Source organism: Crocodylus porosus, unplaced genomic scaffold (assembly GCF_001723895.1).
Source record: "Crocodylus porosus isolate Cpor-Errol unplaced genomic scaffold, CroPor_comp1, whole genome shotgun sequence".
In the NCBI taxonomy this organism is placed as follows: Eukaryota; Metazoa; Chordata; order Crocodylia; family Crocodylidae; genus Crocodylus; species Crocodylus porosus.
Genome location: NW_017728886.1, coordinates 141,929,167 through 141,935,618, shown reverse-complemented (window position 1 = coordinate 141,935,618; position 6,452 = coordinate 141,929,167). Strand labels below are relative to the sequence as shown.

At 41.8% G+C, this 6,452-nt stretch overlaps 1 long non-coding RNA gene across 1 annotated transcript in view; it reads left to right on the top strand.

Annotated features, from left to right (window-relative positions):
• Window positions 1-6,452, top strand: part of LOC109314711 — a 42,202-nt gene that overhangs the window by 5,966 nt on the left and 29,784 nt on the right. The window contains exon 2 of the long non-coding RNA XR_002102349.1: window positions 3,597-3,726. This is a non-coding gene — a long non-coding RNA (uncharacterized LOC109314711). The remainder of the gene's footprint in view (window positions 1-3,596; window positions 3,727-6,452) is intronic.

Below are 6,452 nucleotides of genomic sequence, written 5' to 3'. Positions count from 1 at the left end.
CCTGGGATTTGCTTGAGAAGCATCTATGGATGCAAGCCAGTGTTCTGGTTGCTTTGCTAGTCACAGCATCACATTGCAGGCTCATGTTCATCTTGTGGTCAATGATGATCCCCAAGTCTCGTTCTTCCGTAGTGCTAGCCAGCCTAGCACTGCCAAGCCTATAAGGATGCTGCAGGTTTTTCCTCCCAACTGTTGTCCAACCTCATCGCCAACATCAGCTTGCAGGGACTCATAGCTTTCCTTAACATAGAGAGCTAAACTGCCACCCCTTTTATGTACTCAATCCCTCCTGTACAGGGTATAGGCATCTATGTCCGTGGTCCCGTCATGGGTGGAGTCCCACCAGGTCTCCATTATCCCTATGACATCATAATTTTTTGCGTTAAGCAGGAGGACAAATTCCTCCTGCTTATTCCCCAAGCTCCTGGTATTTGTATACAGGCAGGCAAGTGTCCCCTTGGGGGCTCTTGCCTTGCACACAGATTGTACCAGGGCTGGGGCAGGGCTGGGCTCCCTTAAGTGCCTTGGCCCACTGGCTTTGCAAAGGTTGCTCAGTGGGCCAGCAGTGGCAATAGTCCAGCAGGCATGTCTACATGAAACATTTACTGTGCAGTTGACTAATCAGCTTGCAGTAAACATATTAATATCTCCATGTGCTGGAGATTAATCTGGGATAAACTAATTTCTCTATTAAGATGGAATAAGCTAATTTACTAAATATTGTTGGTTATTACAAGTACTATCCTGCTGCAAAGTAAAAAAACACAGTAGTGCACATGTCAATGCTGCCCGGCTGGCTGGGGCATGAAGGTGCTTCAGTGCATGGGTTGCCTGCTGGCTAGTCCAACACCAGAGCACCCTCATATCCCAGAAAGTCCCTCTGCAGCACATTGAGTTGGGGGGAGTAGCCCTAGGCTGGAATGCTGACCCTTGGGACCCCATGCCAGCCGTGACTGTTCCTCCTATGCTCCATGTGCTGCATCTGAATAAACAGCCAAGTTTATTGCTTTGAAGTTTATTCAGGTGCCGTAATTGCACGTGTAGATGTTCCCAATAGTATTTACCATGCAGAGCAACATATGTCCCACAGGAGAAGAAACTTAAAGCTCAAGGACAGTAATAGCTACTAATATTAAAACCTACAAGAATCATGCGGAGAAAAAGAGAATTCAGCTATTTCTAATGGGAAATGTAAAGCAAATTGTCATCTGAAGGGATTAAGTTAAATCTTTAATCTCTCCATATGGAAAATACCACCCAAACAATTTCTCTCAAAATGAGGACAAAACATTGCAATATTTCCTCAGAGGTTTCTATTATTTTTACCAGTGGATATTTTTATGGTACAATCTTCCAAGTCTGAAAGCATTTGAATTTTTAAAATCTTATTGATATAGGTGAAGAGACTTAGTAGGTCTGTTTCTTTAAACAAAGTTTTAGAAACACTGGTGTCTTAGCTACATTTCTAGCACTTACTGTGCTGTCACAGCACTGAGAATAAATAAATCACAAATGACCAGAGCCCTGCAGCACCATCCTACAGAAAGGACTCTGAGTTGTATCCATTAATCATATGACTGCAATTCTGCTTCAGGTAGTGTCTGGCAGGTGCATGTCAGCATAGTAAAAGCATTTGGATGACAAGTTGCACTTTAAAATGAAATGTTTTTAGGGGCATATTCCCCCAGAATGGTCATAGTTTTAAGTTTGCTAAAAATTAATTAGAGTCTAATACATGTAGCTGAAACACATATGCTATCATGGCAAAAGCTGTTTTCATGGGCCCGCACAACCACCCATTTAGTGTAGAGTACAGAAGAGACCAGAACTAAGACCCAAAGAGCACAGCTGGCATAGGGCCAGAGGGAAAATGTTCTTCTGGAGTATCACTCCACTGCACTGTGTAGTTACCATGAATCTCTCCACACTGATTTAGTGTATTAGAAAAGCTGAATAGACAAACTGGATGATCACCCAGGAGCTATACTATGTCAGGAGATTTATCTTCTAAAGGAACATGAGTAATAATTAGTGATATCTATTTCACATTAGTGAAATATTGCATTATTACATTAGTGAAATATATTGGTTGAGTGCCAACCAGATTAGGGCACTAATGCATTATGCAGTCTAAAAGCTCAAAGTGACAGACAATCTCTACCCCCAATCCATTAATAATCTATTCCCATCATTCTCATTTAACCACTCTGATTTTAAGTAATTCAGTTATTCACTGTGGGTACATTTACAAGTGAAATTAAGGCAATGTAATAAATGCCAGAACAGTTTGCACCAGTGTATACTACTCCCAGGTGCTGTGTCTACACTTGTGACCAGGACAGCAGCACTTTGAAGTGAGCTGGAGCAACTTTGGGCTGGCAGCAGGCTTAGGGAATCAGCCCCAGGCTCTGGGTGATGGTGTTGGGCAGTGGAAGGGCTGCCTGGGACATGAGTGCTGAAACTGCAGAGCCATGCAGCTAGGAGGCAGGCAGAAGTCTGGACCCCTGCTGCCTGGGTAGTCTGGGCACCATTTATGTCTGCAGTCAGCAGCTAGCCTTGCTTTCAGTTGCATTTAATTATTCCACCATAGCATAGTAATGTGAGGATAGTACTATCTTATGGCATAGTTAATTAGTTTACTGCACCCTACTATCTGCACACATGTAGATTGTGATGCTTTACTGCAGATGTAATTAGTCTACGCTGCAGGAAAGTGAGCATGTAGGTGTAGCCTGCATGACTTAGTTTAACTGTCTTTAAAATGGGGACAAATGATACTTTCCCTATTTTCTAAAGTACTCTGTGATTGTGGCTTAAAAGGCAGAAGTTTTCCTATTTAGGGGTTAAATAGTTACATGATAAGTCACATTAACTGAGATTCCTCAAGTATGATCCCATTGTAAGAGTGTCATATGGGGTACAGACAGAAGTGCAGCTCCCCACTGTAACTCATGTCACTTTGCAGGAAGTACCATGAGTTACAGCTATCCCCAGGACCAAACAGACATTTTCTATTGGATCCTGGGGGTTAGGATATGAGCTGCAGTTTAGAGCAGCTGCATCATTGCTGCTATTCTCCCTTAGTAAAGCCCTTCCCCCCGCCCCCAGCCCCAGTGCTTTTTTTCAGAATGGGAGGAGGGAAAGAAGTGGAGGGAGCTTATTTTGGGGGTTGCCTCCTTCTCTTTCCCTCAGTGTTGGCTGGGAAACCCACAGAGTGAGCCTCCCCCACTTCCCATTTTGAAGACAGCATGGGAAGCAGGGCTGTTCCTGGCCATGCTGACAGATGTTAATAAAGACGCTCTGCTTTGGAGCACCTTCCTCTGAACCTTCATATAATGAGGGTTCAGATTGTCAGATGATCTGGCATTTTTAAAGTTCTTTTCAGCTGTGCACTTCTGTCAGTTCATGGCTGTAGTGTACCTTCAGTGGCTGATCACGCAATAAACTCATGTCTGTCAGAGCCCACGATTACCTCTACCACTCAGTGGCATTGTGGCAACTGATCTGGCTCTTCTGTCATTGCTATGCTGGGTGGATTTTTTTTCCCCAAATATGATTTTTAGACTTGTAATAGTCTTTCCTATTGTCTTCTATAGACTGTCAATGCAGCTATTGATCTCGACAAATCAGAAGCCATTTCACATACAGAAAGAGTGGGTGAGGCATGTTACTATATTTCGATAGTGCCACATGCCTCCTTAGGCAGAACCTTTGCAGAGATATCAGGTAAGATCAAGCATTCTTTATATATTATGTGTGATGTTAGGAGAGCCAAAGAAAACTGAAAGGTCTTTCCTGTGTCTGTTTGACTCAAGAGGAACTGTTCTTTACATTCATTGCAAGTGATTCCTGTCTTCTCTCAACTGCCAGGGTTACTTTAATGATTCTTTGATGTCTTCTAATCCCATGAGACTTCCAGCTCAATTTACAGACCAAAGAGGTTAATATCAGCACAGATAAAGCTCCAGAAGAGCACATAAACTTCTACAAACTTAGTTGAAACCAACTTCACTTAACCATCACATACACCAGTGTTATGAGTGACATTTGGTGACAATTTTAAAGGGCTGGGAGGATTATACTTTCCATTTGGATTTACAGATGTTCCTCACATCTGAGACCACTGGAAAATTGGATGTTTATCTTTCAAGCAGTACACATTGTGATTGTATGGCTTGTTCTTTGGGAGCCTTACCATACTTTTCCTGAGATGGAGGGTATTTAAGAAATAGACAAAAGATAAAGACAATCAAAACAACAACAGCAAAAAAACAAAAAAACAAAAAAAAGAAGGAAACTTCAGCCGAACTAATATATAATAATTACAAGTTGGCTGCATCTACATGAGACGCTGACTATGCAGGTGGTACTGGGCAGTCATTTAGTACTTGCATATACAGGTACTAAATGACTGTGTAGTAACCAGAGTTAGTGCACAGTAGCATTGCTGAATGGCTTATAGGTCATGCTCCATGCCATGCAACACTACTGCACAGTAGTAACAAACTACTGCACTATCAGTGTCTTGTATAGACACAGCCTGTCAGCCCTACTTGCATCCAAGACTTGCATTCCACTTGCATTCCACTTGCATTCCACTTGCAAAAACTGGTGAGACTGTACAGAAAGTTATAACTAAGAAATGCATGGAACTCATGGAGCAGATAGAAAACAGAGGAGAAATAAATTCTGCGTGTTTCATATCTTGATTTGTATCCTAATCCTGTATCTGAAGTAAATAATCTCAAATAAATCAATGGGCTATATCTTCTGATCATTTCTCCTCATGTGGAGAAGTTCAAGAGAGTCCAAAGGAGTCCTAAGGAGGGCAACACTGAGGATTAGAGGCCTAGAGACTAGATCATATGGGAAGAAGCTGAAAGACTTGGGATTGTTCAGCCTGGAGAAGAGAAGACTCAGAGGGGACTTGGTGGCAGCTTAGAAGCACACCAGGGATGTACATTAGAGCTTAGGGGGGCATTTAGTCACCAAGGCCCTCCAGGGGAGGACAAGTAATAATGGGCACAAACTGATTGAAAATTGCATCAGGCTAGACACAAGGAAAAACCTATTTACAAGTTGAGTGCTGAGGGTTTGAAACAGGCTCCCCACAGAGGTGGTACAGCCATCTACCCTGGCGATCTTTAAAAAGCATCTTGATGCTCATCTTGGTGGTGTCATCTGATCCCAGCAGCCTTTCTTCAGCAGGGGGCTGGACCCAATGATCTGTAAGGTCCCTTCCAGCCCCTAATAACTATGAAACTACAATACCAAAGTGAATTCCAGAGAAAGTCCAATGATGGAAGAAAGAAACTAGGTAGTTTCGTGTCTAAATTGTATTATTCACACCTAAAATCAAAAGTTGCTGCACTTACTTCTTAGTACTAAATTAAAGATGGGATAAATTTATTTTAAATAGGCCATTATATTAAAAATAACATTTTCCTCAATTTCAACACACTTTTATTTTCTCTTTATGGACCTAATCCTGAAATTGTTATGCATTCCCATTCTGTAAAGGAGTCATGTTGACAAATCAGTAATGATGCTAGAAAGCTGGTATAGTTTTATGGTTGACTGTTATCTGAAAGTAGCTACTGATTAGGGATGTTGGGGAAAATTCTGATGTTTTTTCCCTTTGCCATAAAATGCTTTTTAATTGAACTAGAACCATTACAAAAATTCATTTTTTGCTACATTTTTTTATCAAGAAGCTTTTCTCATCTCTACAGAATATGTATGGACTAACAGCTTGGTGGTTGGGACACACATTTGGAATGTTAAAGGCTAAGTACGAGTACGTGCTCATCTGATTCAGTATTTCTCACCAAATGGTGCTGTAACAGCACTGTAATGATGCAGTAGGGATTTGAATCTGGGTCTTTTGCATCCAAGGTGAGGACCTGAACTTCAGCCTCTGGTTCAGCCCCTCCTGTTGGAACTGTCCTACTTTGTGTAAATAATTAATCAACAGGTCAGAGATGCTGAAAGAAGCAAGCTGTTTTTTCTGGACAGAATCTCTTCTTAGTCTTACCTCTGTAGGCCCTATTACTTCTCTTTACTTCTCTTTACAAAGGCTAGTTCACTGTAATAAACTCTGTCTGGGCCTTACACAATTGACCTGTATGGCTAAATGGCAAAAATAGTTTGGTTCAGGCTCCTTATATAGTGAAGCTGATATAGGGTGCGTCTACACATTAATTCATGTTCCGTAGTTTCCGTGCATTAAGTTTAGTACTTGGGTAACTAAGTACTAAATTAATGCACAGTTACTTGTGCTACTGAGCAGTAGTACTGGCACCCAGGTTTTTTTGCATGCTAACTGAGCAGTAGCCTAATACTACTTATTGGTGGCCATCAGATCACCCCTGCGCCTATGCTTTTCCAGGCTAAAGAGTCCCATGGCTCTCAGCCTGTCATCGTAAGATCTGTTTTCCTGACCTCTGATCATG